Source organism: Aythya marila, assembly GCF_965140915.1.
Source record: "Aythya marila genome assembly, chromosome: 7".
In the NCBI taxonomy this organism is placed as follows: Eukaryota; Metazoa; Chordata; class Aves; order Anseriformes; family Anatidae; genus Aythya; species Aythya marila.
This window is the reverse complement of record NC_139048.1, coordinates 27690030-27717062: the sequence shown is the minus strand read 5'-3', so window position 1 is coordinate 27717062 and position 27033 is coordinate 27690030.

Here is a 27033-nt window from a genome sequence, read left to right as displayed (position 1 = left end):
GTATTTCATCATGAATATCTTTTTTAAAATGAAACAGTGCAACACTTCTTAAAATTACCTGACAGCATCCTTTGTGATTCTATATCCAAAACTATTCTGTAGTACAGTGGCAATCAGTCTAGAGGGTACAGGATCTAAGACAGTGCCACAGTCATTGCTAATGCTGAGAGCTGACAGAGATCATACATTTCTACTGTTATTAATGATAAAAACACTGGGTTTTAATTGGAGATTGAAACATTGAACTGCCTTCACTTTTTCTATATTTTCTATGGAAATTTGTTTTGCAATGCAACTTCTGTCATTTTCTGTAAAGATACTGAAAATGCTACAAATCTATATTATAAAATACCAACACGACTTACCAGTGTAAAAAGAAAAAAGTTTATACATGTAAGATAGGAAGCTTTTTAAAAGTGTTTTCCATAACATTTCCTAAATCAAAATGTGTAATTTGGCATATCAATAGTTAACATTAGAACACAATGTCATGAACTAGAAGAAGCAATCCATACAACTGAAAAAAAAAACAACACACAGCACCTCAAATTAAGAACACACATTCTCAAACAAACTGCAGAGTGTTTCAGAAAACTTCTCTTCCACTTGTCTTTCTCCAAAACAGAATTTAAGCTGCCAGCATTTCATGCACCAGAGATTCTTAACTTCGGTTCTCTGGCTTTCTTATGCAAAGCCTTAAGAAGTTAAGAAAGCAGCAGAGACTTTCGTTTTCATTTTGCTGTTTAAAATGTAGCCTATGGTGTGTTTTAATATTAAATTCCTAGAAAGCAATCACCCTGTCATGGGGCTTTGAATAATAAAATTATTCACAGAATTACATGGGTACAAATATCAGTACACAGAGGAGCTTAATGTTGTGTTTGTGACACCAACATTTTCTAAAACAACTTTCTAAAGGATGTTCTTAAAGCTTTATAGCCATGACCAGTACCAAAAGTGCTGCTTTGGCATGACTAACATGGTTGCAGTGCACTGTGGCTAGAATATGTGATCCAGTAATTGAATATCCTAAAGCGTGTTGGGTATGGTAAGCTTTTACGGGTAGATTAAATCCAGGGCCGTTTTCTATTCATTCTAGCTAGAACTAGTCAGTGCATAATAATTTCAGATTACTTAGGCACAAGAGAAGTGGGATGTAGCAAGTTCATGAATTCCCCAGGAAACTGCATGAGGAGCAGCAACGCTGAACCTCCGTGGCAGTGCGGTAACGAGAGAAGCCTTGCTCTTTTGCACGCAGGATCTGAGCTCCCAGGGCTGTTTCTCTGCCTCCTTGGTGGGCTCTAAATTCTCGCATGAAGCAGCTGCCTTCATAAGGCTGCTCTCTGGCACCACAGACAGTGGCCTCTCGCAGGCAGTGTAGAAATAAAACCGTGATAAAAAACAGTCAACTCCAAGAGCAGGTACCAGTCTGAGTCAGAGAAGCCCTTGCCAGAATGTACTTTCAGAGTAGGCACTGCACATATATTATTGAAAAGCTTTGTTTTTATATGGTGTGCCAAGTTGGCAGAAATGCAAATTTAAAATTTAGAAGTGATTGCTAGGGAGCTGGGCAAGAAGAATAAAACAGAGAGGAAGGAATTAATAGCATTTGTTTCTTTTAAAAATAAATCTTGAGCTAGTTTTTTTGTTTGTTTGTTTGTTTGTTTTTTTAATGGCAATCAAATTATTTAGCTGTCTTTCTAGGTCAGGAAACAGGAGTAAATTTTAGATGTGATGCTTTCTTGTTATCTAGCACTAGAAAATGGACTCTCACAGAACACTGCAGTATTTTACTGTGCTGTTCTGCCGCACAGGGGGATGCATTTGGGGGTCCTTTGAGGTTCAGGTGCTGATATTGTGCCTGGTGAGATGTTCCTATCTTTTGAGAAAGGGAATATAACAGTGCACAAAAATGATGCAGGAGTGAAACTAAGTAACACAGCCTCTATATCAGGGATATTACAGATACTTCCCTAGGGAACAGTGGGCTGATTTTTCATCCTGTTTGGAGTCTGTCATCCTTTTCAAAGTCTCTGTTTATCCCCAGAACTTTTTTAAAGTACAAGGCAGTAAGGCTGTCAGGATGCACTACAGAAAATTCTGACCCGCTACTATGAGGAAAAAAAAAAAAAAGCAGGGGTGACTGATGTTATTAAAAAAACAACTATTTTATATTAAAACATGCAACTAAGAAACATCTCAGATTACCATTAAGAAGTCACCTAACATGAAAAAAATCCAAAAGAAACTTCACCTACTACCCTCATCCCTTTTTCTGTTTATTCCTCCTACCTGTACAAAGAGAAGTAAAAGCAGGCAGGATTTTCCACCTCCCAGTGAGATAGCTTGTAGGTCAGCCTTTGAGAGCTGGTGCTGCTTTTGAACATAAGATGATCGCAGCCAGATATTCTCATACATGTGCATTACTTTGGTCAGACCTACTTTATCACCTTGTATCACAGCACCTTCTATGGGTTTATACCCAGGATGATGGCCTTGAAGGATTAAGAACTGTTTCCTATGTGCTCACACCATAAGCAGAATGCAGGAGAGCAAAGCATACGATAATGCCATGCTACTGGTGGGCCATGAATACGAAGAGATTTCTGCAACATGACAAAAGTGCCAATGGTGGCACCATGGCCTCAAGTCAGGTATGCAAGTCTTGTTCCAAAACACACATGCAAGCTCAGAAACTTCCTTTTACCACTTCCTAAAGGAGATTAACTTTCATCCTGATACAAAGTTTCACAGTGGGACAACCATATTTTGAGCAAATCACAGAGTAATTTCTTGCATAGAATTGCAGTGTGCATGTAGGTAGATGCACAGCTTCAGGACATGTTTCAGTGCATACCAGCAGGACACAGCGTCAGTACCACAGCTCCCTTCTCTGTCTCTGCGCTCTGTGGATCCATGGAAGTATGGCAATTACATTCCTGGCTCAGGCATGAAAGATCACCTGGATCTAGTACTGGCTAAGCCTGAAGTTCCTACCAAGAGGTAAATATTAGGCTAAAGCAAAAGCAGATACCGAATCCAATGTAGGACTCAGCTTACTAGGCAAGTATTGTGATGTAACTATACTAACGTGACTTTAGACAAGGATCTTAACATGAAGAGCAATTTGCCCATGAAAGAAACAGTCACTATTTGCAAAATTGCTTAAAGAAAGCTGTCACAGATGGTATTTGCCCTCACCACAGCGAGGCTTGAGGTTAACTATCAATGGTATCAGAATTTGTTGTTTTAACAAATATCAAGTCCATTTAGCTTCTAAGCAGTAAGTACAAACCCTCCAGAAATACATAGCAAGCTTATTTTAAATATTTGTGAAACTCTGACCAGTAAGGGTAACAAGTACAGCACTCAATAAGTAAAACAGCAATAATAAAAAGCTACCTAGTTTCTAGGACTGTGTGAATAGCGCGATTCCCAAATGCCAAATGGAAAGAAGAATTAGAACTGGACCCACAAAATCCCCAGTGAAGAGCTGGCTGAAACCCAAACCGTTATGAATTTTACGGCCTGAGGTTTATTCACCCAGTTAGACTTCCAAGTTTTGACATACGAGGAGCAGAGCTCAAGATATGAGCCAGAAATTTTGGCATTGCTGTGGCAGTTTGTCCTCTCTCCCCAGTTGCTCAAGTTCTGCTTGTCTTCATACTGACTGGAGAGAGCAGCTCTTTCTCCCCTGTGCTCCTAAAAAGACAGACGTGCAAAATATGAAATAGCTATGGGTTCCATAAGAAAAGCAACTGTTCAGCCAGCTCTTCAGGTGGTGGGTTTTTTTCTTTAAAGCCTTGCTTGTAGGATGAAACTGATGAGAATGTCTGATGATTATTTAAAAAAAACAAAGAAAATCTGTCTGATAGATTAAGCTTTAGCTGTGTTCCTATTTATGTAACAAAACAGAGAGGCAAACCGCTGTTAATGTGCTGCAGAGACATAGAAATTTCTGCTAATCTATTATCAGGGGACAAGCTGCTATTCTGGCACAGTGAGGGCTCACATCAAGCTACCAGTCTGGCAACCCTTTCTGCTCAAACCCCTCACATCCCCCGTTCTCTTCCTAAGACAGGCACTCGTCACCGTTAGCACTCCCAAACACTTGACACTCCAGAGAAGCCACATGTCCTATTTCCATTTTTTCCTTCTCAAGCGTGGAGCTGCAGCACAAGACGTTTCCTTCGCAGCCAGCATGGGGCATGGTTTTATCACGGCAGGAGATGGAGGCAGGGAGAAGCTGCTCCCTGCCTGCTGGAGGAGAGGCGGCACGGCAGAGCCATATACACTTTGCAGGAGCCGGTGCTCACTGCTCGATTGATCCTGACAGAGCTTTTCAAGTTGCCTTGTCCGGTCTCACTATGCCCATGACCATCCCATTGCCTACCTTGTTTTGTCCTATTCAAGCAGGCAACACCAACTAAGGTTCACAGCCCAGACTCAGCACTAAACAGGGAAAAAGGCAAAGCCCAACAAGTTTCTGCCCATGTATTGATACTGCAGCATGCCCCTCTATACAGACACAGCAGTGTTCTGTCATTGGGGAAACCAAACCAAACTGAAGAACAACTCCTCTCTTTGAAAACATCGTGAAACATCTTTGAAAACAGCCTTAACATAAGATCATACAGTGCTGAAGTTCTGGGTCACAACATTTTCACCGTGAGCTAAGCACCTCCAGAGAACACGTAGTTTTACTGTGATTCAAAAATCTCCACTCTGGATCACAAGAACAGGCCAGGAAAGAGGAATTATTTCCTTCAATATTACACTTAGGCTGCCCCACACTGGGGACGCTGAGCCTATTAGGCTCCCAATCTGCCTTACCAGACATGGTGAAATCCACCTCAGTGTCTGTCACATCACAACATGCTCCCTACATCACTCGTCCTCCAGAGTGAGAGGTGACAGCTAGCAGAAAGATTTAGATGCTTCCAACATCATTTAGTCACATCCAAGAGATGCAAAGGAGCTGGGTGAGAATCTACCTGGGCTTCGTGGACAGTGACGTAGGTGAGAAAGTCTTCAGAAGTACTGCCCTGCTGTCAGAAGCCAAACGGGCCATGCTGAGAAAAGGAGGAGCCATGGGACCATCAGCTATCCCAGCCAACAACAGCCTTATCCCAAGGAATGAAATGGAGCCCCTTATCCAGACACAGGTTGCCCTCTTCGCATTTTTCTACCTATATAGGTGTATTCCCTACGTGTGTACTAACAATGTGATTTAATTAGCTGCTTAATTAGCAGCTGTGTGAAGCACACTAAGGGAAGTAATTGTCAGGTCTTCTGCTGCGACTCTGTGGCTGTTGAATGCACAACAGCCAGGGAACGGAGGGAAATCCAGGGTCTCCTACAAAAGCTTGAGCACGTCAGTAGGTTTTTCCCAGCATCGTTTGCAACCGACATGCCATGTGGAGGCAGTGCTGTATGTTAGTTGAATCATATCCATAAACCTGAAGGAGGCTGCAAGGGCTAAACCATCTCAGTTAACGTAAGGCAGATCCTGGGAGAGCACAGCAGTGCACGTCCCCTCCCCAGGTGACTTCGTGTTCTCAGTAAAGGCAGCGAGCGGTGGGGCTGCTTGGCAAACCCTCACAGCATTTCCAGTCGTGTGCTCTGCGTTGTTCCATTTACCTGGGTTGCCCCTGCTGAACTACTTCTGTACATTTCACGTGCTGCTCCACTTTAGCACCATGGTGCCGTGGGACTACTTGAAACGAGGAGACGGTCAGCAACTTCAAAACAAGTGCTGCTTCACCCTTCTCCTGGGAAGAAGGGAACGGTTTCCCCCCTTCCGTTCTCCTCCCCTCCTTCCCACCGAGCCTTCTGCTAAACACAATTACATGCAGCATTTGACAACAGAGCTGATAAATTATGTGCTGCTTGAAGTGAAAATGTGAAAGATAATAGGGATGAATATCAATGCGTTCACAGATGACACAAACCCATTTCATCACTTTCAAGGCTTTTTGGTTGTGCTCAGGGATGACTGGCACGAGCTAGTTCCTCAGTGCACTGTCTTAAAATGTCTCTAGAGAGGAAAAAAAAACACAACATACTATGCCTAAGAGGTGGCTGACAAAAAAAAAAAAAAAAAAAGAAAGAAAAAGGCAACAAAAACTTCTGAACTCCAAAGGGACACATTTTAGGGACACAAAAATCTTGTAGCTGAGAAGCTTAAGTTGAAAATTTTCCAGTTTCAGTGGAAATTGTGTCTGGCTTTCAGATAACAATTTATTCCCATCTGACTAAGACGTGCTGCTGGAAATACTTTCTTATGACTTCTCGATAATAATTATAGGTGAACAGATCTGCAACAAGAGGAGTCTTATTGTTGGCTTCCATTAAACACAGAAGTCAGTCATCTCAGAGCCGCGACAGACTGCTGCCTCTTGTAGACACCATAATTTCTGAAGGAAATAGCAATTTGGGCAATCCATAGCCCTTAGTTAAAAATTCTAATGCCGCTCTATTGTCATCCTCCTGCTGTATTAAACCAGTAATTTTCCCACAAGTCCCTCCAGTGTAAAAGAAAAAAAAAAAAAAGACAAATCTCCATTTAGCTAGAGATGCTGCTAATGGAAAACTTCAGAGAGCCCACGTTAGCACAGACAATGCTCTGAGAGCAAGCCTCTGAGTTCAAACCAAGGGACGCAGAGGGTCTCATCGGTGCTTTGAGCTTGGCTGAGAGTTTCACACGTTTCTTTCAGTGTTTCTGTGTGAAGAGCTCTGGCCAGTACTCTGCAGGATCCCGCAGATGTGCTGTGCAATTCTTAGCTATTGTGCTAACCTTTGAAATTTGAGGGCATCAAAGAGCAGCTTTCAGCTGCTAGCACTAGATACCTCCTGCATCTACACGAAAAGCAACAACAACCTGCCTGAGGCACAATTAACAGCCCATTACGCTGCTGCTTTTTAGCATAGCCTCTGTGTGCAGCCCAGCAGAAGGTGCAGCCAGGACTGCTTTTAGAAGGGTAACCAGCCCAGGGAGGTGCCATTGGGATGCTGCCTTCAGAAAACGACTACATGGTTGGAGGAAACGCAGACATCTCCAAATAGTACAAATTTCTACCTAAAATTTTTCCCCACATCCTGAGGTTTGAGCAGTTTTCAGGTTGTTCTAGTGCAGCGCAGGGGGTACAGGCAACCAGCAGGCAAAAAAAAGAGGCATGGGGAGAGAACCACAGACACCCATCGCTCCTGCACGCACACTCTTCTCAGGGCCTCTCCTGCCCGCTCCATGCAGACATTGCTGCCGTGGTTTTAAATCCCTCTCTGCGCTTCCCGATCCCCTCGTGTATTTCCAGGCCTCCCCGTTTCTTTGGAGCCCAAGGTGAAATCTGGTACTTCTTGCTCCCACCCCTCCCCAGCGCCTGAACAAGAAGCTGCTCTGCACTAATGGTCATCCAGAGGCAGGAAAGCAATTGCAACAGCAAGGATATGCAGATTTTAAGTAGGATGCCAGTATAGGTGGGCTTTGGGCTGTGGAACCACTTCTGGGCTAGCCCCTGTGGCTTGCAACCACTCGTGACTGCTCACAGGGGATGTCTGCATGGCCCAAGCAGCTGCAGCACAGAATGCTTTTAACTGAGATGTGGGGTCAAAAGCAGCAACTAGCACAAATGCTTGATTTCTTGTTGTGCTGCCAGATTTTCTTTTCCATTCGTGCTTACCTGGCGCACTCCCCTCAGCAGGTAGGTAGTTTGCACCAACTTACTGTTCAGTAGAAACGTGGAGCTGCGGTGTGAGACCTGGGCTGGCCTCTCCTCATAGGCAAGGGCTGGAATTGATGCAGGTAAAACCTCAAGAGCAACCATAGAAAACGTGAAAGGAATGCCTGTAAGCTGTTCTTCGGGGCCCCCCCTTCAAGATGAGCAGAGCCGAAGCCACACAGGCAGGCCGCTGCTCAGCACGGCAGTGATTTCTGCCATGAAGTTTCCAGTGACTCTCAACATCTTGCAGTGAAACTGGGGATGGACAGGGATCCTCTGCCCCTCATTAGAGCGCTCACAGAAAATGGAGCTGAAGCAAGAGCCAAGCCAAGCGATTCCCTTCCCTGTGACTCACGACAACCAAATATTTTAAGGTCAGGAAAAGACAAACTTCTGCTGCCTAGAGGCAACCGGTTACTTTCTATTAACATGCCATTTTGTATTTCTGTATTTCCTATGCAAACAGGAATCAGATGGAAGAAAATTTCAGACATCTTGAAGAAAAAATGGAAGCACTGAAAAAAAAATATACCTCTATTAGCTATATGCTGAACTATTGACATCTTTAAGAGTGAAAATGTTATTCGTATCACTTATTTATCACATAGGAAATACCACAGGGGATATTTATAGCATGAATTCTTTAGTTTTGAATAAGTGACAAATAGTATTAGAGACGGAGCTGAGCTGCATAATAAGGTGTTAAAGTGCACTTTTTGCCTATTGACATCTCTTTTTAGGGACAGAAATTAAAATGTTGAAAATAGAAAGCATCAATACCCTTGAAGGTTATATCCAATGGGCTCAGCAGCAGCATGCAAATAGCATAATACCATAATGTAGATTAAAAACCCTCACATTTCTAGAGGGGGAAAAAAAAAAAAAAAGCTTAGAAAGCAAATATGATGAGTGTGTTTGTTCATTACAACCTAACACAGCACAGTATCAGGGACCAACAGTAATGCTGGATATAAACTGATGACTGTAGGTAGGTTATATCTGTACTTACATATATCAAGGGTAATTGCCAATATGATAAGTGCTGAAATACAGACGCTGTTGAAATGCTTCTGGGATTTAAGTGAAACAGTAACACCACCATTTTAAACCTTACTTCACAAACTTTCACCATCTATTTCTGAGGCAAAAATACCTGAACATAAGTCCGATATAAATCTTTCCTCAAGTTTCCAGCTTTGCTTTATTGAACTGGAGGAGGCAGGAGGAGGAAGGAACATTTTCTGGAAGCTTCTGCATATCTCACATGCAATTATTAAGGAGTGAAAGGCACCTGCATGTTCTTAAATACCACATGCAGTAAAGGCTTGTTTAATGCAAGGGGTAAATTAGGAGCTACACTAACTAGCTGACACTCCCCAGGCATACAGACACGCAGCAAGCGAGTCTCTCCTAGCCAGTGCAGGGGCCAGCAACATGAGCCGTGCCACCACAAAGCCCGCCCCCAGGAGAGCCGCGTGGCTGTGCAGACTGATACCTGCCTGCATCTCGGTGCTCGTGTCCCAGGGTGCTGAAATCTGGGCAAGCTCACAGCGCTCTTGTCACTACACCAAATCACACAGCCTGCTTGTGGCATTGCAGATTTTTCTGTAGGCAATACAGATTTTTTTTTCCTTTCTGCATCATTCACAAAATCTTTGTACTACACACCTCAGTATACACACCGCACAATATACTATCAGTATTTGTCTGATAAGATGTCAAATGGAAACGACATGACAAGAATCCATCCCCTCTCTGTTGTTTTGCACTGGCATTTGCCATTACAAATCAGTCAATGCTGAACTAACCACCAAGGGTTAAAAAACCCAAACCCACCAACAAGCCACATGCCTCTGAAACATCTTAACACACACGTATTTCCCAGAGCCTACACACAGCCAATTACCCAACGCGACTTGCTGGCCCACTGTAGCATGTTTTAGTGCCCTTTTAACATTTTCCTATAGCTAGCAGTATACGCTTCTAAGTGACCCCAGCTATGGGGGCTATGGACAAAACACCAAGTAGTAAAGAATATTTGGGGCTCTTACAAGTCAAGTAATGTAGTCAGGCAGAGAGATGGTGATAGTACTTCAACAAGGAAGATCAGAGCACAATTATGCATGGCCAGAAACGTATTCAGTAATGATCCATCATGCTGTCTCTGGCTGCTTTACATGCAGAAAGATCATCTGCTTTAATCTTCCGAGTCTCCAGATCCACAGAGAGCATCATATATTATGCAAAAAGCTACTCTGGGTGGCAGCATTGAGTTCACCACTGCAGCAGGCTCTATTCTGCTTTTTTTTTGTTTGTTTTTCCTCTTCCAAGTCTATTACTAGGTATCTCCTTTCAGAAAAAGGCTTTAGAAGTCTCTGTCTCAAAGAAGGGGTTCTTGCTAGTCTCTGTTTCTCCTCATATCACACAGCCTGTGCCCACACAGCACTCCTCGCACCCCCACGCTCACGTAACACCTCTGTCCATCACTGCCTTCACTGCCTTCCTGCTGTGCTGCAGAGCCACCCAGATCCTTCAGTGCAGGAAAGCATGATGCAGTCTTTTCCCTTCCCTCCTGGCAGAATGGTTTAATAAATTCACCCTGGAGGGCACTTGAATTTTTTATTTTTTATTTATTTTTTATTTATTTTTTTTTATTTAAATGAATCTCTACTGGACGCAGGGCGTGCATGGAAGGGGAGAAAGGGGTCCTCCCTCCAGCAGAATTCAGGGTCTTTTCACCACGAACAAAATGCATTTTCTGCAAGCAAGTATTCTTGAAAACACTCTATGCGCTAAAAGGAGGGGCTGCAGAGAGGGGGAGGAGAGTCTCGGGCTCATTACAGCCTTCTCCCTCATCCAAAATCCTGTAGCTGCTGCTGCAGAAGGTCGGGGAACAGATGCCTGTCTGCTCCCAGCAGACTTGGAGACAGATCCTTACGTGGAGTAACAGACATGGTTCCCTGGGAGTGAAAGACATCACATCACGCTACACCTGGCGAGGAGTTGGCCTAAATCCTTGCTACTTTTTCTTCTAAGCTACATAAATTTGACATATGCCTAAAAGAGAGTTGCTTGCAAGAGCAGAGCGCGGCTTCATTTACTTCCCAAGAGCTGCCCCAGATTTTCCAGGAGAGGAGAGGAATCAGAGCCCAGCTCCTCACTGACCTGAGCCATTTTTGCCTTTGCAGGATGGCTTTGAACTCCCCCACGTGTGCACACAAACCAGCCTGCCTCCGCCCCCACGGGGGATAAATGGAAGTGACGTGCCAAGGGCCAAAGCAGCACAGAGCTGGAGCTGGGCTTGACGCCACACAAGCTGAAACGGAGCCCCTGAGCCTCTGCCAGGCTTCCTACCTGCCTCCTGCAGCAAGGACAGCTCGACTCACGAGTTGTTTTTTTTTTAGCAGGGAGCTAAAGGCTCCTGAGAGACTGTTTATAGAAAGTGCTTTTGAATGTATGCCTCAGCATAGATACCTCCCATTTAAAACTGAAGATGGACCTTTTATCAAAAAATGTGACAGGCTATCTTAAGGGTAACTGTCACAGGTATAGCTATAAAAAGAGGAAAAACCCTCTTCTTTATTGTTTCAGCTTTCTTGTAATTTTACCAAGCATTTAGAGGGTGAGATAATGTCAGATACATCAGTCTTTGGCATTTTTAGGTATGTATCACCTTGGAATCTAAGTGTTCAGGTGATACGTGATAACACCCTGAAATACTTCCATCGCCAAGTGCGCTCTCTCATCTTTCTTTTATTTCATCTCAAATGAGTTCAAGCAACTCCTGATTTTGCATTTATCTAAATCTGAGGTACAGGAAAAAAGTAGGCTCCTTTAATTTAGCAATTGATAAGAACTTTACAAGTATAGTTCAAACCTTGAAGTCAGGATGAGCGCAGAATTAGGAACCAAGGAATAAAAGCTCACCATTTTTTAAGTATATCAAATGATTATTGCACTGTTACTTCTTCTGCATATCTTCTGGTAATCAAAGGGGGTTTTTGGAAGTCCTCATAAGGAAGGATAAACCCACCTGCACACAACGGTCAAGCATCAATATAAGGTCACTACCAGAAAGGTTATTGCACACTCACATGAAGAGCCATTCACCTCCTATCTATCCAAAAGGATCCATTAACAGGCCTCCTGGAACAAATTCACCCCCGCGGTGCCCTAACACAGCAAAATCCCAGCAATGCTGCTGATGGAGGAGACCCCCTAGTAGAAGGTTACGTTTTATAGACCTGAAAACTCTGCCCACAGGACGCAACACAGCCAGAGAGGTAGCTGCTTGTGTTTTAGTAGAGGCAGATGGATCTCTGATTCTGCAAGGACGACTGTCCTTCAAAAGGAGATCAGAGGTTGTCCAGCTAGTCCCTTTTGGGTGACCACATGCAAGTTCCTCCAACTCAGTAGAAGCTATATGGAGGCTCACGTGGACGTATCACTTGAAATTTGATGATCTGCTACTACAACAGCATGGCTGCCAGTCAGCTCAGAGCATGGGTCAAGCTCATTCACATCAAATAAAATCTCTAAAAGCAGAAAAGAAACAAGTAGTCCAGATATGAACATGCCTTTGAAATCTGCAGTGTCTGAGTTTTAGATCTTAACTTGGTCTAACAACATGTAAATAAATTTTGGCACATTTGGTTTGGATCCAAACCATCCCAGAGTACAGTTTTTGAGCAGGATTTTGAAATGGAAGTCTCCTTTAAGAACCGATAAGCTAGATAACATACACAGATAATCATCAAGGCAGGGACTTGGCCAGGTGACTACCGTGGGTCCTTTCCAGACTTTTACTGTAACATTGGCCATTTGCTGAGGCGATCGGCTCCGGGGCAGACGTGTTCTGCAGCGGAGCAGGGGACCAAGGCGGGCAGGGCTTTTTGTCCGGCATCGAGGCCACTCGGGGGAGCTGCCGGGACCCGGCTGTCCTCGCGAGGGAGGCTGACGAGGCGAGGGCGGAGCCAGCAGCGCCCCCTCCCAGGCTGTTTAAAAGTTGCCCCTAGGGAGCGCGAGCGACCAGGAGCGCGGCGACCAGGACGGGCAAACAGGGCGTGGCAGTTTGCGCGGGCAGGGCGAGCGGGGGGCTCATCGTCGCTCTTTTGCAGCTGCCTCTCCCTTCGGTGCTTGTAACCTGCTTGCCTAGAACCTGACCATGGTATCGACCAGGCAGAAAACCGTGGCCTCCGCATCTCGTGAGGCATCTCCAGCCACGGTCGCCAGTGTGGCTACTCAGACGGAGGGCTTGGGGAAACTCGCAGCCGTCCAGGTCCTGGGCTGCAGAGTGTGCCCCAGCCTTCTGTCGGTCTCCGACAGCAGTGGTGTGTATGCCTGTGGGAGGTGTGCCCAGGTTGAAGAACTGCTCAGCCAGGTAGCGGAGCTCCGGGAGGAGGTGAACAGGCTCAGGAGCATCAGGGAATCAGAGAGGGAAATTGACTGGTGGAGGTGCGCTCTACCCTCTCTGAGGCAGGCTCACGAGCCTGCCACAGCACAGGCGTCTCCTGTTATGCAGAAGACGGAGGTTCCCTCCTCCTGCCAGGCAGCGGGAGGAGACCTAGATCAAGGGGGGGAATGGAGGCAGGTGCCTATTCGGGGTGGTAGGCGAGCCCTCTCTCTGCCCACCTCACCTTCTCATCTACCCTTAAATAATCGATATGAAGGACTAGAGCAAGACAATCTAAATGACAAAGTAGACAAACACCCGTCCCAGTTGGAGGGGGCGCCTAAGACAATGCGACCTACACGTCGCATTGCCACATCATCCTTCAAAAAAGAAAGAAGGGCTATTGTTATGGGGGGCTCCCTTCTGAAAGGGACAGAGGGACCGATATGCCGACCGGACCCAACCCGCAGAGAAGTCTGTTGCCTCCCTGGGGCTCGGGTGAGAGACTTTGCCAAGAAAGTCAAGCGCTTGGTACGGCCCACTGACTACTACCTGCTACTGGTCTTTCAGGCTGGTAGCGATGAAATAGCAACGAGAAGTCCGAAGGCGATCAAAAGAGACTTTAGGGATTTGGGGCAACTACTTAGAGGATCAGGGGCGCAGGTAGTGTTTGCCTCTGTCCTTCCGATAGGGGGGATCGAAGCTGAAAGACGTACTGTTCGCATAAACTCGTGGCTTCGAGTCTGGTGTGACCGGCAGAATTTCGGTTTCTTTGATCATGGGAAGGTCTACGCTACACCGGGCCTGATGGCACCGGATGGGATGCGCCTCTCTCGGAGAGGGGTAAGGATCTTAGGTCAGGAGTTGGCAGGGCTGATAGATAGGGCTTTAAACTAGAGTCGAAGGGGGAAGGGGCTAAAACCAGGCGTGCCGGTGAAGACCTAAGGGATGGTACGCTAGAATCAGAGGGGCTGTGTGCCAGTGGGGTCCTTTGGTCAGATCCACAAGGTGCTGAGTGTAAGGAGACGCACCTGAAGTGCTTTTACACAAACGCACGCAGTATGAGGAATAAAATAGATGAGCTAGAAGTCCTGGCCCAGTCCCGCAACTACAACATCATTGGCATAAGCGAAACCTGGTGGGATGAGTCCTGTGACTGGGGTGTTGCGATAGATGGTTACAGGCTCTTCAGGAGGGACAGGCAGGGTAGGCGAGGTGGTGGGGTGGCGATGTATGTGAAGCAGGGGCTGGACTGTGTGGAACTTCAGGTCGGCGATGGCAAAGTTGAGAGCCTCTGGGTAAGGATCAAGGGACGAACGAATAAAGGGGATGTCGTTGTGGGAGTCTATTACAGACCCCCTGGCCAGGATGATAGCGCCGATAAATTATTCTTTACAGAACTAAGAGAGGCCTCGAGATTAACTCCCCTTGTCCTTATGGGGGACTTCAACTTGCCGGACGTTAACTGGGAGTGCCACACGGCTGACACGAGCAAGTCCAGGAGGTTCATGAAGCACCTAGATGATAACTTCTTGGTGCAGGTGCTAACGGAGCCAACTAGGAAAGGTGCCCTCCTAGACCTGTTGCTAGAAAACAGAGAGGGTCTGGTGGGAGATGTGGTGATTGGTGGCCGCCTCGGTCAGAGCGACCATGAAGTGGTTGAGTTCAAAATTTATGGTGACAGAAGGAAAAGTGCCACCAAAACCTCATCCCTAGATATGGGGAAAGCGGACTTCAGGCTGCTCAGGGAACTAGTCAGCAAGGTCCCCTGGGAAACTGCTCTTGAAGGCCTCGATGTCCACCAGTGCTGGTCACTCTTTAAGCGATGCCTCCTAGAAGCACAAGATAAGGCAATTCCAAAATATCGCAAGTCAGGCAGGCGGGGCAGGAGGCCGGCGTGGCTAACCAGGAATGTTCTAATGGAGATTAGGCGGAAACAGAGAGTGTTTCGCTACTGGAAGGAGGGCCAGGCGTCATGGAAAGAATACAGGGATGCTGTTCGTGTTTGTAGGGAGAAAGTTCGAGTGGCCAAAGCACAGCTAGAGTTGAAGCTGGCTGTGTCTGTGAGAGAAAATAAAAAGGGTTTTTTTAGATATGTAAATGGAAAAAGGAGAACTAAAGAATACATAGGGCCGCTCCTTGATAGGGAAGGTCTCCTCACAGACGATGACGTAGGCAAAGCAGAGACGCTTAACGCCTTCTTTGCCTCTGTCTTCAATGCCGGTGATGGGCTTCGGGACCCAGGGTGCCCTGAGCTGGAGGACCGGGACGGTGGGGATGACAAACTCCCAACTGACCCTGAACGTGTGCGGGATTTGCTACTCCACCTGGATCCCTACAAGTCCATGGGTCCGGATGGGATTCATCCCCGGGTGCTGAAAGAGCTGGCGGATGTCATCGCGGAACCTCTATCAATTATTTTTCAACGATCCTGGGAATTTGGAGAGGTCCCGGTAGACTGGAAGCTGGCAAATGTTGTGCCGATTTTCAAGAAGGGTCAGAAAGAAGACCCTAGCAATTACAGGCCTGTCAGTCTCACGTCAGTGCCTGGTAAAATCATGGAGAAGTTGGTTCTCGGACTTATTGAGGCGCACCTGGGGGACAAAGCAGTCATTGGTCCCAGCCAGCATGGGTTTGTGAAGGGTAGGTCCTGCCTAACTAACCTGATTTCCTTTTATGATAAGATCACCCGTATGGTGGACCAAGGGAAACCAGCTGATGTGATTTTTTTGGACTTCAGCAAGGCTTTTGACACGGTTTCCCATAGGATCCTACTGGACAAAATGTCCACCATACAGCTAAATAAAAACATCATACGATGGGTGAGCAATTGGCTAACGGGCAGGGCCCAAAGGGTTATGGTAAATGGAGCTGCGTCAGGCTGGCGGGCGGTCACCAGTGGGGTCCCTCAAGGCTCCATTTTAGGGCCGGTACTTCTCAATATTGTTATAAACGATCTGGATGTAGGAATAGAGGGTATTTTGAGCAAGTTTGCTGATGACACCAAACTTGGAGGAGTTGTGGACTCAAATGAGGGCGTAAAGGCCTTGCAGAGGGATCTGGACAGGTTGGAGAGCTGGGCGATCACCAACCGCATGAAGTTCAATAAGAGCAAGTGCCGGGTCCTGCACCTGGGACGGGGAAACCCTGGCTGCATGTACAGACTGGGCGATGAGACGCTGGAGAGCAGCCTAGAAGAGAGGGATCTGGGGGTCGTGGTAGACAGCAAGTTGAATATGAGCCAGCAGTGTGCCCTGGCAGCCAGGAGGGCCAACCGTGTCCTGGGGTGCATCAAGCACGGCATCGCTAGTAGGTCAAGGGAGGTGATTGTCCCGCTCTACTCTGCGCTGGTACGGCCTCACCTCGAGTACTGTGTGCAGTTCTGGGCACCACAGTATAAAAAGGACATGAAACTGTTGGAGAGTGTCCAGAGGAGGGCTACGAAGATGGTGAAAGGCCTTGAGGGGAAGATGTACGAGGAACGGCTGAGGTCACTGGGCCTGTTCAGCCTGGAGAAGAGGAGGCTGAGGGGGGACTTCATCACAGTCTACAACTTCCTCGCAAGGGGTTGTCAAGAGGCAGGAGACCTTTTCTCCATTAACACCAGTGACAGGACCCGCGGGAACGGGGTTAAGCTGAGGCAGGGGAAATTTAGGCTGAACGTCAGGAGGGGGTTCTTCACAGAGAGGGTGGTTGCACACTGGAACAGGCTCCCCAGGGAAGCGGTCACTGCACCGAGCCTGTCTGAATTTAAGAAAAGATTGGACTGTGAACTTAGGCACACGGTCTGAACTTTTGGGTAGACCTGTGCGGTGTCAAGAGTTGGACTTGATGATCCTTAAGGGTCCCTTCCAACTCAGGATATTCTATGATTCTATGATTCTATGATTCTATGATTTCCTTTTGGTGAATTCTACATATTCCACTTTGACTAGTTACTGCTGTTTCTGCACAATTTGTCTGCTTTTATCCTCCTCTTGTATTTGGCAAAATGGTTGCCCTGCTGACAGCATACAAAAAGTCATGTATTTGTGATGCTGATCCCATCTTTATTTGAAAATAAGCCCCTAGCCAAAGAAGTCCTGGTCTCCTAGTAAGTTTTAGCCTCAGCTACTTATTTCCTTCTCTTGCCTTAAGCATGTAGCCTTGGTTTGCCTGCAGGGTGAAGGCTTCAGTAACCTCTGAGGAGTACTCTGGGCGAGGAAGTCAGAAATAACTTGCTTCTTCAGCCTCCAGTTCAAGAGCACTGCTGTTTCTTTCCTTCTTGCTCTCAGAGACCACATCTGCTGATGGGCTGAGATAGTCCCTACCTGCTGGGCAGGGCGCATATGAGCATTATGCCTGTGTAAAAGGGCATGGGAAAACCTAAGATTGCAGTTACGGACCTGACCTTCATATAGATGTATAAAAAAATATATCACTTACCAACACGTCTGCACAGAGGAGGCAGTACTGTTTTAGTTTTCAAAGAAAGTGAAAATCCCACAAAGTGATTCTAATTTGCTCTTCGAGATTGCTGAGAGCTGTCCCCTCGCGTGGCCCCAGTGTCACAGGAGAGCTGCAGAGCACTGGCTGAGCCAGGGAGTGTGGATGGGGAGTCAGAGAGCTTTGGTCCCAAACAATTGGTGCAGATGATTTTTGGCTGTTAAACTTAGTACCAATGTACAACACCAAAAGCAAAGTTCATTTTAGTTCAGTTATGAGCATAGCATGAAACAGAAGTACGTTTGTAAGCACTGTACAAGTGGGAAAGCAGAGATGCTCAAGTGGGTATGGCTGGTCTCTGCCTACATAAATGATACATTGTAAGATCCAAGTTCCAAAGAAAAAGAGGCAATTCTTATAAAAGATGTTGGAAGACACTAAACCGGAAACCTGGTCCATCTCAGAATTGCAAGTGGTTCTCCCAAGAAGACCAAACAAAACATCAAGAAGAGTATAATAAGCATAATGCTCACAAGAGCAGAAAGCCATGCTATCACAGAGTGAAATGCCACATCTCTTATGTTGTGCAAAGTTGCAAAGCAGTCACGTTGTGGCTGCTGAGGCACTGGCTGGTGTGAGCACCTTTTCCCCCCAGAAGGGAGGTTCCCATTTTTGTTCTCGCTGACAGCGGAGAACTGGGGTTTCCCATTGCTGTTTGCCCATGGCTGACCCCATGCTTGGCTGGCCTGATGGTAATGGGGCAAAAACCCCACTGCAGAGAGAGGGCTACTTCAGCAACATGCACGCTTGTGTATGCAGCTTAGCGTAGGCTGTTCTGTTTGGCTTGGGAAAAGGAAGAGAGAAGGGATTAAAAGCCACAAGCGTGGTGATGAAGACCTTCATTTCCCCTCTGTCTCACTGTATTCCCTCAAGGCCCAGGCTAGCACGCTGCCACACGTGGCCACTTCTCAGCGCAGGGTGCGCTGCACGTACAGCACACGCTGCCTTGGAGGCTTCGCTGGTAGCTAACAGGCAAACAACTTCCATCATGATATGCAAGAGTTGGAAGGTGAGCACTAACTACTAAAAATGCTGGTTAACATGAAGCAGATGATGCTGTGTCTGGCGCCGTAGGAAATGAGAAGTAGGTGATACATGCCTGAAGCCTGGTATTGACAGCACCGATGTGTACCTTTATGATTTAATGGAGGCAGCTCTCCTTCAGGGCAGGCAGGATTGTAATGAGCCCAGGCAATACCAGGAGATTAGTAACCTTTGCATCTGCCCAGGCAGCAACCCAGCTCATAGGTACTGTGAAAAACAAAACAAGCAAAACTACCCAAACAGAAAGTGCTCTCAAGTTAACTAAACAAAAGACTGCAACCATTATTTTTCTGGCATTTACCTAGCTAAACTCCAAGTATACCATTCTACACACTATCTGGCGCACCAGTTGGAAGCTGCTCTCCTTTAGGAAAAGGAGTCAAGCATCTTCCGTGCCTACCACTATTTGTTCTGACGGGGTCAGATGTTAAAACACTCGTGCTGGAGCACTGGCTGCTTGAAGTACATTCATTATGGATGCCATCTTGCCAATGGCTCATGCTCAATAAAGGTCAGTTGACCTTCCTGAGAATACTTCAAGCAGCAGAGGTAGCAAAGAGAAACAAACCCACACAAATTCACAATTCTGTTACTGGAGTCATTTGTCAGGAGACACACTACTGTTTGCTGGGAGGAAACACCTCCCCTGCAAAGCCTCTCAGAGTCAAAGCTCTAAGAAGCCACCCCTCTGGTGGAGGAGGATTGTTCATAAAGCATGACTACCAGGCAAGGATTGCACAGGGATAGAGGGATATACACAGGAAATCTGCCTCCTGCCTGGAGGGCAACAAGAACCTGAGGAGAATGACTCCATGAAGTCAGCTCTGGTGGCACAGGAGAGGGGTGCTGTTCCTTCAGCATTCTGCAGACAAAGCCAGCTTCTCTGCCTACGGCTGTCCAGAGCCTGCCAAGATCAGTGCAAAGACTCCCATTGACTGGGGGAGGCTGTAACCCATGGATCCAAGTGAGCATCGCACTTCAAGAGATGTGTCATGTAATGTTTTAACACAATATGAACAGTACAATTAGAGGCACTAGGAGTAGGTTAATTCTCCTTTTTGAACGAGTTGTGTTCGTGCAACTGCAGTTTCCCATACCTGAAAGATCCAGCAGCTGCTCAGGTGCACTCCTGGTCTCTGCATACCGATGGGGATTTACATCTCTCAGCACAGCATTTGGATACCTTACTTACTGAAGTGCCCAGTTTTAAAGAGAGCTCATTACCTGCTGAAATCAATGTGCCTCTAGCATAAGCAGAATCTTTTTCTTTGTAAAAGAACAGTTTTGCTTTTTCTGTGGAGATTCGTGTGCAGAAAGGTTTAACCACATTATGGATGGGGACGGTAAATGGATGTACAGCTCTGGGACCACGTCTGGATACAAGCACTGCAACAGACGTGTAAACGGAGGGAGGGAAACACTCAAACTGCCTAGAAACCTGCCCTGGACTAACTAGTGTATTCTCCCCAGGGTTAGAGATTGCATGTGCAAACCCACCTGGGCAATGACATGAAGGATCTAGCAAATAACCAGAAACATTTACTCATTACCAATTTGACATCCAGCAGGAAAGTTCCTATCCGAGATCTCTCTTGATCATGTCCACCACTTTTCTAGCTTTTCTGGTGAAAAAGCTAAATGAGCTCAACCACAGTTTGGTCACTGAAGGACGACAGAGACCCAAACTGTCATAGCAGGCAGACACGCATTGGAACAACAACAACAGCAGCAGCAAAAGGTCACAATAATTGATATTGCTATTATTGGCATAGCAAGTTGAGCACTCTGTCAACACTGCATCAAAACATAAGTTCTTTACAGGGCATTCAGCATTAAACCCTCACTGTGTTCTCCTTTTCCCATGCATTCTGATAGAAACTCCATGGTTTCAATTAGCAGTCAGCAGCCACTTGATTTGGGAGGGCAAAGCCTTAAAAACGTCCTCCTCATTTTGCCGTATCCGCTGGGACCAGGTCTCCCTCTGTTCCAAACAGCAGAGCACAATGGAGCATTTGTAAATGCACTCTATCTTTTGTAAATAAATCTGACAGCATTAGAGATAAATCCACAGTCCCTTGAGGGCGAGATCAGCGCACAGTTGCATACTTGTACGAGTGTACACCCACCATTAGTCTGAGAAATCGGAACCTACTGACATAATGGGTAGTTGTGATCAAGGCAGAATAAAGCTTTCTACCCGGTTCCTAAATTTTTCTGTCACTGTTAATCATCTCTGTTTTGAACAATGTTTCTTGTTTACTAGCAAACAACTGCCTGTAGACAAGCTAAATATTTCTCTATCAACACTACAGTACTCTCAGACCGGGATTCAAACCTGAGCTGCCAGCGAGAGGGATGCTCTTTGCCCCTCCTCTCTCTCCCACAAGCTCGATGTGCTTTCCGTAAAGCCCTCTTTCCCTGACATAAATCAGCAGACCTGATCTAAGGACTCTCGCCGAAGGGGTCTGCTCCCCTTTCCTTCATTCAGGCTTGAATTAACGAGCAGCTCCCCCTGCACCGAGTGAGCACGATTAATCAGCATCACCAGAGGTTGTTGGCAGCCACTCGGGGCACTGCCAAGGTCGCAGCCCTGCCGCACATCCTGACGGGGAGATGGAAAGGCATGGGGTGCTGTGCTGGTGAGAGGCAGCGGTCTGAGATCCTGCCTCTTGCAGGTGCCGTGCTGAAGGTATCCATCTTCCTGCATTCACTGAGCTGCTCTGATAAACAGCACACCTCGGAGAGAGCTGGAGGAAGACAGAGGAAGACTGAAGCTGAAGCGGAGTACAGTGGATGTTATAATGGCTCTCTAGCAGCCGCCTTTGGAGGTTAATTACCTTTCTAAAGAGTAACAATTCATCTTTTCCCCCATATCATAATATCCTGCATTGCTAATTCTCATTTTGAGGACAGGAAAACTAATGACAGAGAAAAGGTTTAATATATATAACTCAAAAGAAGGAATAGATTTGCCATAACTGTGTACTAGACGCCATCAATAAAACCTCATACCAAAAGATCACAGCTCAGACTATTCCCAGAACATAAATATTTCCTAGGATACACCATCATTAGCAAAACCCATCAAGCTTTTGTTTCAATAAACAGCATCTGCCATGAGCATCTTCTCTGAACTAGAGAGTATTAAACAAAGTTTGCTTTCTCATTTATTAAAGGGTCAGATTTCTGGGCTACTGTCTCCGGAGTTTTCCTGAAACCTTTAAAAAACACAGAGAGGCCCAGCTCATTTGGCTTCCCATCTTAAATATTCCACAGGTGTTCTGTCCTGAGAGCACCAACCTTCTGGGCCTGCTGAATACCACGGCAAAAAAACAAGCACCTTTATTCACTCCTGAATGCTTCCAGTGCACCGAGCAGCCCCACAGCCACCTTCCTGTCTCAGCACCCGAAAACAACTCTTTTTTTATTGCTGCTAAAGGCAGTAAGTGAACAGAGGACAACCAGCTGTGAAGGGGCTCGACCACACAAGCTTTGGTGGCAGTCAGTCAAGGGTAAGAGCAACACATCCCATCTCCATCCTTGCTTAACAGCGAGAGTAACAACCTGTCCCTGCCAGGCCCACGGGCTCTTGACGGAATCTGCCTCCAAGAGAGGGAAAAAAAGAAAAAAAAGAAAAGGCACCTAGAAATTCTCCCTTTCTGGATGAGGCCCAGAATTCAATCAAGAGCAAGTAGCTCACCCAAAGCTACTCTTGGCAGGGGCTGAAGTAGTACCCCAAACGCATCATTTCTTTCTCTTGTGACCTATCCCATGGGTTACTTAGCTTGGTTTGCTGGTTAAAATCAGAGTAAACTCTTCTGCTTGACCTCACCCTGACTGCATTTTTTTTTTAATACCAGCTAAAACATAACACACTCAATGACACCAGGTTTGCTCAAGTCACGTACAGTCAAAAGAGCATCAGGTTTTCCCAACTTTCTGTTTTTTTGGGGTGGGTTTGTCCTGTCCTCACCCAGTGTCTGAATGTGCCAGCAGCCCGGCACCATCCCCGGGCCTGCATTGCTCGTGTGCTGCTCAGCTCTGTGCTACAGCGCACTGGCGCGTTTGTGCTTTTTAAGAGGCAGCTGAAAGACAAAGTCAACCTTAGAGCACCTTTGAAATACTATTTTCTACTGACTGTAGCCAGGCTGAAATAGCCACAGCAATACCATGAGCAGACTGCTTTATCTTTTCAGACGCTGGAGTGGCAGGAGGAAAGTGTCCTCTAACTCACGCTGAAAATGATAGAAAAAAATCAATGTTAAAAAAAAAAAAAAAAGACAGACCCAGCACAAGAAAGACGTTTTCAAACTCTCCTGTGGCAGTAGCTTCTAGAAAGCAAGATGCAGTGCGTGGTGGGTAATGCCCTGCAGACTGAACAGTGTCCTGTCAAATACCCCCATTAGAATTTCATCTGAAATTACAGTAAACATGAATTACATCAAGGGGATGCAAAGAGCTGGTGTCATAGCCAAGCGCTTCCCTGGATTTTCGTAACAAGCAGGTTGAAGCCAGACCTGTACCCCTAAGAAAACTGCGAGAATCAAGACAAAACAAGCTAAGCCGAGCATTTGAGCAGCACCTATCGATTTTCTCTGCCTCAGGACCTGCTGGTTCGTGCCAGAAGGATGCCAGCAGTGCCAGCCGATGGCGCTGCTATCCTGGCAGCCTCCCCCAGGCCCCCCTGACCTGTACCTCTGCACGCCTGGACCTGGGCGACCTGATCAGGACAGACAGAGCCAACAGCACACCCAGCAAAGCCCAAGGCTTGCCTCAGCTCCTACATTCGTTGCGCTGCAGTGGCCTGACCTCCTCCCAGGCCCGTGGGTCTGGACCCTTTACAGCTCCGCAGTGTAATTCTCCAGCATTGACTCTTCCCAGTTTTGCACACAATGATGATAACGACTCAGAGCTTTCATCTGGCTTTGCAAATGGACCGTCACGAAGCAGCTCCTTGAATATTTTAAATCACAAAGATACTAAGCTTGGGTTAAAGGCACTGCAGCAGATAGAGCCAGTAACACTTTCCCATCTTGATTTCTCCTTCCTCTCATTTCATTCCTCTTGTACAGCTGCTGCAGGGATGCTGACTGCAGTTGGCAGTATAACCTTACTTATGATGTGCTTGGGAACAGATGTTTCCTTTGCATCTACCCCTCCTCTCCTACCTGCCTTTGGAGCAGAATAATGAGACATGCTGCAGCTCCTGTTCTGAGCGTGGTTATTAAGCAGCTAGGGAAAATGTTGCTGGCGTGGCAAACTGAGCATCGCTGAATTACTACGAAACACACTGATGAGAAAATAGATCTGCTTTGAAGGGGAAAAATGGCCTGGTTTCAGTCAAGAGCTCTTTCCTGTTAACCAGCCCAGCCCGTCAGCACGCTGTTAGCGCACACAGCAATTTGTGGGCTGCACAGAGGGCAGCACTTTGTGCCTGGAAGCTGTCACATCCCTCCCCTGGCAGACTGAAGCCAGAATCTACCTAAGGACCATGCACACGATGAAGAATTTATGAGCTGTGATTATTGGGGATTTGTTTGTTCTTATTTCCTGCTCCTATTTAGAGCAACACAGCAAAATACCACAGACATGAGGTTTTCCTGCAGTTTCCCCTGTGCAGAATGCTGATTAAAACCCCGCAGCTCACAGGGAGAAAGTTGTGCCGGATCCTTCCTGTACGCCTGCTCTTGACAGGCAGAGCATTGCTTTCCAGAGACACCAGGTAATTGCTTTGCTCTGAAGTTTATTTTGCATGCCATGGAAAACGACTGCATCAGAGGGAGGGAGAGGCTGGCTGGCACAAGCACCTAGGTATCAAGCCAGAGTGCACAAACTTTGGGGAAATATCTCCTACCTCCATCTCTGCTGTCACAGCAAATCAATTACCTGTCGTAGCACCTTTTGGGCAATTTTATGAGGTTCTGTGATATAGGAGATTTCATTTCCTTAGGTGAAGGGTCTCCCACTAGGAGCTGCCTTAGCAGAACGTCCGGGGTGCTCCTTGACAGAAGCAAGCAGGGAACAGGGGGCTCCCGGCTCCTCACCGAAACCACCCAGCCAGGACACTTGAGAGGCCCGTCAGCAGCAGAACGCAGCCCTTCCCGTTCCCAGCACGCTGGGATTACTGTTGTGGGATTGCTGCCAGGGAAGGCTGCTCCATGATGACGCGGCATGTAGCAGCAGAGGCCTTTGCTAACCCTCACCCACCAAAGACAGATGCCTCTGCCCCAGCTCCCAGCACCCTCTGGCCCAGGCCTGCGCGTGGAGGCTGCCTGCAGCTCCTGTGTCCCCAGGAGCAGCCAGGAGGGCAGGAAGGGATGCTCCAAGAGCCAGCTTTAAATGCCAGTGAAGCAAGCAACTCACTGGAAGATTTCATCCCCGCTCCCAGTCCTGTGACACAGACTCAGCACAAAGAAGGGTGCATTTGCAGGACGCAGACTCTGTTAAGATGCCTGGCTCTCTCCCCCCACCTGCTGTGATCTCTGTCTGTGTTTTCCACGTGCCTCCTAGCTCCGTGCGCCTCCCCAGCACCCTGCAAGGGAAGGGCAGCTCTGAAAACTACAACTGACTTGTTAAATGCCACACATGCACACGCATTACAGAGAGGCTTTAGCCACATGCCCATCCTTCCTCTCTGCATCTAAAACACGAGCTGAATAGAGTAAGTCTGGCTGTATCCTAGACAACGGCGTCAGTGGACTAAGGCTGCAGGCAGGAAAAGGCAAGGGGAGAGGAGGAATAACTCAGACCTGTACCTGACATTATTTTCGGTCATCTCTCCTTGGCCTAAATCCTTATCCAGTGTCTAATCAGTCTGGGAACATTTCTTTATTGGGTCTTATAGCTGGCTTTCATGCAAGCTGCCAAGAACACCGGGCAGTGTGTCTCGGTTAAAGAGATTATCAATAAATACAAGTGCCTCGGTCTGCTCTTCCAGAAAAAGAAAAAGAAAAAAAGAAAGAAAAAAAGAAAGAAAAAAAGAAAGAAAAAAAGAAAGAAAAAAAAGAAAGAAAAAAAGAAAGAAAAAAAGAAAGAAAAAAAGAAAGAAAAAAAGAAAGAAAAAAAGAAAGAAAAAAAGAAAGAAAAAAAGAAAGAGAAGTTGGTACTTCTTTGTGGCTAGTCAGAAGCAAAAGTGAGAACCTCCGAAACTAATTCCAAACAAAACCCTAAAAACTTACTCTTATAACCTCATTATTCAGGGAACATAAATCGCCCTTTTTCCTTATCCCCACATCAAACCTCAGGCCACAAAGCTTATTTTGGATGTGTTTTTTTTTTTTTTTTTTTTTTTTTTGTTTGTTTGTTTGTTTGTTTCTCTACTATAGACTGCAGCTACGGTTTCCAAATATTCTGTTATCCATGAAACCAAAATTGGATCTTTTCTTATGAAAATCCACTTCTATGACTTCTTTAGATAAGCACAGAGTTTAAGAAAAAATCTAAGGTATAGAATAGAATCAAAGGAACAGAATCACTGCTTTGGAGTAGTCATTATAAGAGAGGAACTCAGAGATCCAAATGCAGGATGACTTCTTAAATACAAACTTCAATTTAAAGCATCCTCATCCCACACTCTCACGTGCCTAAAACCATTGTCTGAAACCACGTTCACTTCATGCACAAAAAACCACAACAATGCCACCTTTTCCTACCGAAGCTGCATTTAAAAGCATCTGTGCAATTAACAGGAACAACATAAGCCTGTCACGATTTTTGCAGATTGCTTCACTACCTTCTCCCAGAATGAAGAGTAGGTCTTAGGTGACGCAGCAAAGGACATCTAGGACATCTAAATGTTAGTCCTTGACGGCAGTAAAAGACTCCCTGATTTTGCTTCACTGTTCACTTAGACACATTTTTTTTTATACTCAAGTGTTATCGAGGACTTCTGCTAAGGCAGAAATACATTTTCATGCCAACAAACAACAAGCCTTGTAACGCGTGGTGGAGTCAGTGGTATCTATGCATCAGAGACATGCATCCAGACACTGGTGTCACTGTTTTCTAGGCACACTTAAACAGCAGCGAAGACCACGGGTCATTTAAGAACAAGAAAGGCTTCTGATTTGTAATATCATTCAGTTTCTGTGAATTCTGCAATCAGGGAAAAAGGGATCATCTGTGGCATGCATCTCAGCTGCAAGAGAAGCACCTGGTTCCACAAGTGCTGCTGAGCTCTCAGGAGAGATGCGAATTGTTTCTTGTGGCGCAGTACCGAGAGTGTTTGCACATTTTACAGCCAGCTAGCGTTTGGGAATGGGTGCGTTTTCTAAGAGAGGAGTTACACGTCCCTCCTCCCATCACCTGTTTGAAGCGTAAATTGATTTCCAGTTGGATTCCTAACTACAATCGAAAGCTTCACTGAGGCTACACAAACATCACATTCATTTTAAG